The sequence below is a fragment of the Arachis hypogaea genome, chromosome 16 (assembly GCF_003086295.3).
Source record: "Arachis hypogaea cultivar Tifrunner chromosome 16, arahy.Tifrunner.gnm2.J5K5, whole genome shotgun sequence".
Classification (NCBI taxonomy): Eukaryota; Viridiplantae; Streptophyta; class Magnoliopsida; order Fabales; family Fabaceae; genus Arachis; species Arachis hypogaea.
In genome coordinates, this window is record NC_092051.1 from 138,602,799 (window position 1) to 138,613,080 (window position 10,282).

General features: G+C 38.8%; 1 non-coding gene across 1 annotated transcript; it reads right to left on the reverse strand.

Annotated features, from left to right (window-relative positions):
• Window positions 1-997: 997 nt before the first annotated feature.
• On the reverse strand, window positions 998-1,105 carry LOC112760756 (small nucleolar RNA R71). Its single transcript, XR_003181180.1, has one exon. It is a non-coding gene; the product is annotated as a small nucleolar RNA R71 (small nucleolar RNA).
• Window positions 1,106-10,282: the final 9,177 nt, after the last annotated feature.

Below are 10,282 nucleotides of genomic sequence, written 5' to 3' on the forward strand. Positions count from 1 at the left end.
CTTATCTTTTCAAAATTGATTTTCAAATTTGTTTCAACTAACTAACTAACTTTTTGTTTGTTTCTTAACTTTTTCAAAACTACCTAACTAACTCTCTCTCTCTCATTTTCGAAAATATCTTCCCCTTTTTCAAAATTTCTTTTTAATTTATTAATTATTTTAATTTTTAAATCTTAATTTTCGAAAATTACTAACATTTTTCAAAAACTATTTTCAAAAATCACTAACCCTTTTTCAAAAAAATTATTTTCGAAAAAAATCTCCCTCTCCCATCCTATTCTATTTATTTATTCATCTACTAACATCTCATCTCACATCTCTGCCATCCTCACAGTTGTGTTTCTTTCTTTACATCACACTCTTTGTCTCCCTCTTTTCTTTCACTCACAAAGGGATCCCTATACTGTGGTATAAAGGATCCATATTATTATTATTATTTTTTCTGTGCCCTCTTCTTTGTCATATGAGCAGGAGCAAGGATAAGAACATTCTTGTGGAAGCAGATCCAGAACCTGAAAGGACTCTGAAGAGAAAATTAAGAAAAGCTAAATTACAATAATCCAGAGATAACCTTTCAGAAATTTTCGAACAGGAAGAGGAGATGGCAGCCGAAAATAATAATAATGTAAGGAAGATGCTTGGTGACTTTACTGCACCTAATTCCAATTTACATGGAAGAAGCATCTCCATTCCTGCCATTAGAGCAAACAACTTTGAGCTGAAACCTCAATTAGTTTCTCTGATGCAGCAGAACTGCAAGTTTCATGGACTTCCATCTGAAGATTCTTTTCAGTTCTTAACTGAATTCTTGCAGATATGTGATACTGTTAAGACTAATGGAGTAGATCCTGAAGTCTACAGGCTCATGCTTTTCCCTTTTGCTGTAAGAGACAGAGCTAGATTATGGTTGGATTCTCAACCCAAAGACAGCCTGAACTCTTGGGATAAGCTGGTCACGGCTTTCTTGGCCAAGTACTTTCCTCCTCAAAAGCTGAGCAAGCTTAGAGCTGATGTTCAAACCTTCAGACAGAAAGAAGGTGAATCCCTCTATGAAGCTTGGGAAAGATACAAACAATTGACCAAAAAGTGTCCTTCTGACATGCTTTCAGAATGGACCATCCTGGATATATTCTATGATGGTTTATCTGAGCTATCAAAGATGTCACTGGACACTTCTGCAGGTGGATCCATTCACCTAAAGAAAACGCCTGCAGAAGCTCAAGAACTCATTGACATGGTTGCTAATAACCAGTTCATGTACACTTCTGAAAGGAATCCTGTGAGTAATGGGACGCCTATGAAGAAGGGAGTTCTTGAAGTTGATACTCTGAATGCCATATTGGCTCAGAATAAAATATTGACTCAGCAAGTCAATATGATCTCTCAGAGTCTGCATGGAATGCAAGCTGCATCCAACAGTACTCAAGAGGCATCTTCTGAAGAAGAAGCTTATGATCCTGAAAACCCTGCAATAGCAGAGGTAAATTACTTAGGTGAACCTTATGGAAACACCTATAACTCATCATGGAGAAATCATCCAAATTTCTCATGGAAGGATCAAAAGCCTCAACAAGGCTTTAACAATGGTGGAAGGAACAGGTTTAGCAATAGCAAGCCTTTTCCATCATCCACTCAGCAACAGACAGAGAACTCTGAACAAAATACTTCTAATTTAGCAAATTTAGTCTCTGATCTATCTAAGGCCACTGTAAGTTTCATGAATGAAACAAGGTCTTCCATTAGAAATTTGGAAGCACAAGTGGGCCAGCTGAGTAAAAGGATCACTGAAATCCCTCCCAGTACTCTCCCAAGCAATACAGAAGAGAATCCAAAAGGAGAGTGCAAGGCCATTGACATAAGAAAAATGGCCAAACCCAAAGAGGGAAAGGAGGACGTGAATCCCAAGGAGGAAGACCTCCTGGGACGTCCAGTGATCAATAAGGAGCTTCCCTCTGAGGAACCAAAGGACTCTGAGGCTCATCTAAAGACCATAGAGATTCCATTGAACCTCCGTATGCCCTTCATGAGCTCTGATGAATATTCCTCTTCTGAAGAGAATGAGGATGTTACTGAAGAGCAAACTACCAAGTTTCTTGGTGCAATCATGAAGCTGAATGCCAAATTATTTGGCATTGATACTTGGGAAGTTGAACCTCCCTTGTTCACCAATGAACTAAGTGATCTGGATCAACTGACATTGCCTCAGAAGAGACAGGATCCTGGAAAGTTCATAATACCCTGTACCATAGGCACCATGATCTTTAAGGCTCTGTGTGACCTTGGTTCAGGAATAAACCTCATGCCCCTCTCTGTAATAGAGAAACTGGGAATCTATGGGGTGCAAGCTGCTAAAATCTCATTAGAGATGGCAGACAGTTCAAGAAAACAGGCTTATGGACAAGTAGAGGACGTGTTAGTAAAGGTTGAAGGCCTTTACATCCCTGCTAATTTCATAGTCCTGGATACTGGAAAGGAAGAGGATGAATCCATCATCCTAGGAAGACCTTTCCTAGCCACAGCAAGAGCTGTGATTGATGTTGACAGAGGTGAAATAGTCCTTCAATGGAATGAGGACTCCCTTGTGTTTAAAACTCAAGGATCTCCCTCTACAACCATGGAGAGGAAGCAGAAAAAGCTTCTCTCAAAGCAAAGTTAACCCAAGCCCCCACAGTCAAACTCTAAGTTTGGTGTTGGGAGGCCACAACCAAACTCTAAGTTTGGTGTTGAACTCCAATATCCAAACTCCAAGTTTGGTGTTGGAGAGTCTCAACAAAGCTCTGCAAATCTGTGAGGCTCCATGAGAGCCCACTGTCAAGCTATTGACATTAAAGAAGCGCTTGTTGGGAGGCAACCCAATTTTTATCTAACTATATTTTTCTTAGTTATATGTCTTTGTAGGTTCATGATCATGTGGAGTCACAAAATAAATAGAAAAATTGAAAACAGAATCAAAAAAAGCAGAAGAAAAATCACACCCTGGAGGAGCATCTGTCTGGCGCTGAACGCCCAAAATGGGCAGCTTCTGGGCGCTGAACGCTAGAATAGGCATGGTTCTGGCGTTCAACGCCAGAAATGGCACACAAATGGGCGTTGAACGCCCAAAATGGCCACCAACCTGGCGCTGAACGCCCAGAGTTGTGTGCAAAGGTATTTTTACATGCCTAATGGGTGCAGGGATGTAAATCCTTGAACACCTCAGGATCTGTGGACCCCACAGGATCCCCACCTACCTCCACTCACTTCTTCTCACCACTTTCTTTCACACAACCCCATAAACACTCTTCCCCAAAAACCCTTCACCAATCACCTCAAACTCTCTTCTCCATCACCTCTTCACCACTCACATCCATCCACTCTTCCCCATAAACCTACCTCATAAACTCCACCTACCTTCAAAAATTCAAAACCAATTTTCCACCCAAATCCACCCATATGGCCGAACCTTAACCCCCCTCCCTTCCCTATATAAAGCCCTCCATTCTTCATCAAATTCACACAACACACCCCTCTACACCCTTCTTGGCCGAAACACTCCCCATTCTACCTCTCCTCCATTTCTTCTTCTTCTTCATCTATTCTTTCTTCTCTTGCTCGAGGGCGAGCAAAATTCTAAGTTTGGTGTGGTAAAAGCATAAGCTTTTTGTTTTTCCATTACCATTGATGGCACCTAAGACCGGAGAATCCTCTAGAAAGGGGAAAGGGAAGACAAAAGCTTCCACATCCGAGTCATGGGAGATGGAAAGGTTCATCTCCAAAGCCCATCATGACCACTTCTATGATGTTGTGGCCAAGAAGAAGGTGATCCCTGAGGTCCCTTTCAAACTCAAAAGAAATGAGTATCCGGAGATCCGACATGAAATTCAAAGAAGGGGTTGGGAAGTTCTAACAAATCCCATCCAACAAGTCGGCATCCTAATGGTTCAAGAGTTCTATGCTAATGCATGGATCACCAAGAACCATGATCAAAGTAAGAACCCGGATCCAAAGAACTATGTTACAATGGTTCGGGGGAAATACTTAGATTTTAGTCCGGAGAATGTGAGGTTGGCGTTCAACTTGCCAAACATGGAAGAGAACGCACGCCCCTACACAAGGAGAGTCAACTTTGATCAAAGGTTGGACCAAGTCCTTATGGACATATGTGTAGAAGGAGCTCAATGGAAGATTGACTCCAAAGGCAAGCCGGTTCAACTAAGAAGATTGGACCTCAAGCCTATAGCTAGAGGATGGTTGGAGTTCATTCAATGCTCAATCATTCCCACTAGCAACCGGTCTGAAGTTACTATAGACCGGGCCATCATGATCCATAGCATCATGATTGGAGAAGAGGTGGAAGTTCATGAGATTATACCTCAAGAACTCTACAAGGTGGCTGACAAGTCCTCCACCATGGCAAGGTTAGCCTTTCCTCACCTCATTTGCCACCTATGCAATTCGGCTGGGATTGACATAGAGGGAGATATCCTCATTAAGGAGGACAAGCCCATCACTAAGAAAAAGATAGAGCAAGCAAGAGAGCCCAGTCATGGAGCTCAAGAGGCGCAAGAAGCTCATTTCCATGAGATCCCTGAGATGCCTCAAATGCACTTTCCTCCACAAAATTATTGGGAGCAAATCAACACCTCCCTAGGAGAATTGAGTTCCAATATGGGACAACTAAGGGTGGAACATCAAGAGCACTCCATCATGCTTCATGAAATAAGAGAAGATCAAAAAGCAATGAGGGAGGAGCAACAAAGACAAGAAAGAAACATAGAAGAGCTCAAAGACATCATTGGTTCCTCAAGAAGGAAATGCCACCATCACTAAGGTGAATTCATTCCTTGTTCTTGCTTTCTCTGTTTTTCGTTTTCTATGTTATGTGCTTATCTATGTTTGTGTCTTCATTACATGATCATTAGTAGTAGTAACTATGTCTTAAAGTTATGAATGTCCTATGAATCCATCACCTCTCTTAAATGAAAAATGTTTTAAATCAAAAGAATAAGAAGTACATGAGTTTCGAATTTATCCTTGAACTTAGTTTAATTATATTGATGTGGTGACAATGCTTCTTGTTTTCTGAATGAATGCTTGAACAGTGCATATGTCTTTTGAAGTTGTTGTTTAAGAATGTTAAATATGTTGGCTCTTGAAAGAATGATGACTAGGAGACATGTTATTTGATAATCTGAAAAATCATAAAAATGATTCTTGAAGCAAGAAAAAGCAGCAAAGAACAAAGCTTACAGAAAAAAAAATAAAATAGGCGAAAAAAATTATTATATAAAAAGAAAAAAAGAAAAAGCAAGCAGAAAAAGCCAAAAGCTCTTAAAACCAAGAGGCAAGAGCAAAAAGCCAATAACCCTTAAAACCAAAAGGCAAGGGCAAATAAAAAGGATCCCAAGGCTTTGAGCATCAGTGGATAGGAGGGCCTAAAGGAATAAAATCCTGGTCTAAGCGGCTAAACCAAGCTGTCCCTAACCATGTGCTTGTGGCGTGTAGGTGTCAAGTGAAAACTTGAGACTGAGCGGTTAAAGTCAAGGTCCAAAGCAAAAATAAAGAGTGTGCTTAAGAACCCTGGACACCTCTAATTGGGGACTTTAGCAAAGCTGAGTCACAATCTGAAAAGGTTCACCCATTTATGTGTCTGTGGCATTTATGTATCCGGTGGTAATACTGGAAAATAAAGTGCTTAGGGCCACGGCCAAGACTCATAAAGAAGCTGTGTTCAAGAATCATCATACTAAACTAGGAGAGTCAATAACACTATTCGAAATCTGAAGTTCCTATAGATGCCAATCATTCTGAACCTCAATGGATAAAGTGAGATGCCAAAACTATTCAAGAGGCAAAAAGCTACAAGTCCCGCTCATATGATTGAAGCTCTGTTTCATTGATAGTTTGGAATTTGTAGTATATTCTCTTCTTTTTATCCTATTTGATTTTCAGTTGCTTGGGGACAAGCAACAATTTAAGTTTGGTGTTGTGATGAGCGGATAATTTATACGCTTTTTGACATTGTTTTTAGTATGTTTTTAGTAGGATCTAGTTACTTTTAGGGATGTTTTCATTAGTTTTTATGTTAAATTCACATTTCTGGACTTTACTATGAGTTTGTGTGTTTTTCTGTGATTTCAGGTATTTTCTGGCTGAAATTGAGGGACTTGAGCAAAAATCAGATTCAGAGGTTGAAGAAGGACTGCTGATGCTGTTGGATTCTGACCTCCCTGCACTCAAAGTGAATTTTCTGGAGCTACAGAACTCGAAATGGCGCGCTTCCAATTGAGTTGGAAAGTAGACTTCCAGGGATTTCCAGCAATATATAATAGTCCATACTTTGGCCAAGAATAGATGACGTAAACTGGCGTTCAACGCCAGCTTTCTGCCCAAATCTGGCGTCCAGCGCCAGAAAAGGAGCCAAAACCAGAGTTGAACGCCCAAACTGGCACAAAAGCTGGCGTTCAACTCCAAGAAGGACCTCTACACGTGCAACACTCAAGCTCAGCCCAAGCACACACCAAGTGGGCCCCGGAAGTGAATTTATGCATCAATTACTTACTCATGTAAACCCTAGTAGCTAGTTTATTATAAATAGGACCTTTTACTATTGTATTAGACATCTTTGGATCTTTGGATTATCTTTTGATCTATTGATCACGTTTTAGGGGCTGGCCATCTCGGCCATGCCTGGACCTTTCACTTATGTAATTTTAACGGTAGAGTTTCTACACTCCATAGATTAAGGTGTGGAGCTCTGCTGTTCCTCAAAGATTAATGCAAAGTACTACTGTTTTCTATTCAATTCATCTTATTTCGCTTCTAAGATATCCATTCGCACCCAAGAACGTGATGAAGGTGATGATTATGTGTGACGCTCATCACCATTCTCCCCTATGAACACGTGCCTGACAAACACTTCCGTTCTACATGAAATAAGCTAGAATGAATATCTTTTAGATCTCTTAATCAGAATCTTCGTGGCGTGAGCTAGAATGACGGCGGCATTCAAGAGAATCCGGAAAGTCTAAACCTTGTCTGTGGTATTCTGAGTAGGATTCAATGAATGAATGACTGTGACGAGCTTCAAACTCGCGAGTGCTGGGCGTTAGTGACAAACGCAAAAGGAGGGTGAATCCTATTCCAGCATGATCGAGAACCGACAGATGATTAGCCGTGCTGTGACAGAGCATGTGAGCATATTTTTCACTGAGAGGAGGGGATGTAGCCACTGACAACGGTGATGCCCTTGCATAAAGCCAGCCATGGAAAGGAGTAAGACTGATTGGATGAAGATAGCAGGAAAGTAGAGGTTCAGAGGAACGAAAGCATCTCTATTCGCTTATCTGAAATTCTCACCAATGAATTACATAAGTATTTCTATCCCTATTTTATTAATTAATTTCGAAAACCTCATTATCAATTTATATCCGCCTAACTGAGATTTTCAAGGTGACCATAGCTTGCTTCATACCAACAATCTCCGTGGGATTCGACCCTTACTCACGTAAGGTATTACTTGGACGACCCAGTGCACTTGCTGGTTAGTTGTATTGAAGTTGTGAACCATGGTATTGGTACCATGTTCTTGGCGCCATTGCCAGGGAAAGAAAGAGCCATGAATTTTACATAATCAAAGTGTAATTACGATTGCGCGTACCAAGTTGCTCACGTTGCCAGGGATTGTTTGAGCCTGGACATCACAATTTCGTGTACCAATAAGCCTTGCTTGTTCAGCAGCTTTCTCTTGTTTCTTCACTTTGTACGTTCTTCTGTTGTGTCCAACTTCACCACAATACAGGCACTGTATTAGATTATACTTTCTTTTCATCCGTGTCTTTGAGCCAACAGGTTGCTAATCTTTGTCCTTTCTCCTGTTCATTGTGGGCCTACCCGGCTTGATCTTAACTTGAGGCGGAACCGGTGCTGGCGACCCTTTTTTTTTCCCAAAGATCTTATCCATTTATTGGATTCACATTGAAGTAGTATGTTCTTCTATACGCGTCCATCGTTAACCACTCATGGCAATACTCCTCAGGCCCCTTGTCATTCTTGTCTTGAATGGCAACGATGGCATGCGTGCAGGGCATACCTTTGCATAATAGGACAAAAGCATCACACAACAACATAAAAATGTTCTTTCAGCACAAATTTATATATTTAAAAGAATTCACTAAAGAAACATAATTTACAAACAATAAAGAAACAAGCTTAACAACATAATTTCATTCATATTTCATTCATAATCTTTATATATTTAAAAGAATTCCCTAAAGAAACAGTACTACATATTTCATTCATAATATTTTAGGATCTTAAAATTTTATCTAGTCAACATAGTAAAAATCTTAATCAAACTAATTGAAATCAAAATACACAATGAGCCATTCATCATTCAAATGGTATTGATGCGTGCGCATCATGTTGGGCTTTTCTATGCTTTTTCATATACAAAATAAATGCATAATGCTTAATTATGGAGAGTTTTGGTGCTTAAATTGGATATTACTTTGATCTTTTTTATTTCATGATTCTTGTAGGAAAATTTTAGGAAAAGAGAAGTAAAAGCACAAGGAGGAACTAAAAATTGAAGACAAGTGTAAAGAAAATTCATGGATGTTGTCAACCCTGACCTCTTCACACTCCAACAAGCATAACTTGAACTACAAAGGTCCAAATGACTCGATTTTAATGGTATTGGAAATTCAACTTCCAGATCTTTCCAACGATATATAATAGTCTATGCTTACTCTCTAGATTTGGACCAGGAGGGGGTGCCAAACTTGGCAATCTCCAAGTATGGCGCCATGATCATCACAAAGCTTCCCATGCATACTGCCTTGGTGGCGCCAAACTTGGAAAATCCAAGTTTGGCATCAGGATGAAGAAACAATTGAGAATTTCAAGCGGTAGGAGTGGCGCCAAACTTGGCCCAACCCAAGTTTGGCACCAGGTTCAGCAATTTGGGGTGGTCCCCACTTCTCCAAGAAGCCAGCACCCAATCTTTTATTAATTTTGATTAAACTTTTATTTTATTTACAAATAGGAAAAGATATTATTTATTTTAAAAAATATATTTTACATTAATTAGGATTAGATATAAAAGGAGAAGAGATCTTGACCAAGGCTCTTCTCCTAATTTTCATTTGACACTTTCATACTTTTCTCTACTAGGGTTTATTTTCTCCATGAGGAACTAAGCCTCCATTGTTAAGATTAGGAGCTCTATTTACTTTGATGGATTAATAATTATTTGTTCTTCTACTCTTGATTAATGTTTTAATTATTGTTTAAGAATTGGTTTCGTTCTTCATCCTAAGAATTAGTTATTATTGGGAAATAACTCTAATTCAACTTGAATTCTATTTGAATCTTGGAAAAGTTATATCATTAGAATTACATCTTGAAATCAATTCCTCACAACTCTCTATTTATCTGGATTTAACGCGATACGTGACATATAATCGTCTTATTTTTTGGTATCTAGGGTTTGTGTGGCTCATAAACTAGAATTGAACTTAATCTTCTAATTCAATCAAGTGACCAAGGAATTGGCGATTGATTGAGTTAGAGGAGATTAAATTACTAAGGAGTTAGGGTTTAATCACTTAAGGTTTGCCATGAACATAATATTTGCATGATCAAGGTAGTTAACATTGAATATTAATTCGAAATTTAAATATCTCTGACACCTTAACTATTTTTATCATATTATTTTCTTAACTAATTTTAGTTTGCTCTTATGTAATTTTCTGTGTTTATGTTAACTGTCTGACTAGAATAATCAATTGACTATTGTTGCTTGATCTATTAATCCTCGTGGGATCGACCCTCACTCACCTGAGGTATTACTTGGTACGACCCGATGCACTTGCCGGTTAGTTTGTGGGTTATAAATTCCGCACCAGGTATCAAAATGAAATCTATGAACTAGTTAACTATTCAGTAGAACAAAAATATATCATTCTACAAAAATATATGACGACTAGTTAAAAGATAATAATGAATTCAATGGACATATACTATAAAGAGACTCAAGAGTTCACTGTTAAAATCTAGTATCATATAATATTGCATTCAATAGTAAATTGATCTTTAAATGAAGTAAGACCTAAGACAAATCACAGACTTCCAATCTCGATGGGGATAGAGTGCATCAACAATATAATATAACAACATTAAATTATGCACAGATTCACATAATATTATATAACAACATTAACTCATAAGCTTAACAAAATAATATAACAACCTAAACTCACAAGCTATACCAACATTCTTTATACTTGTCAGCTGCCAAAAT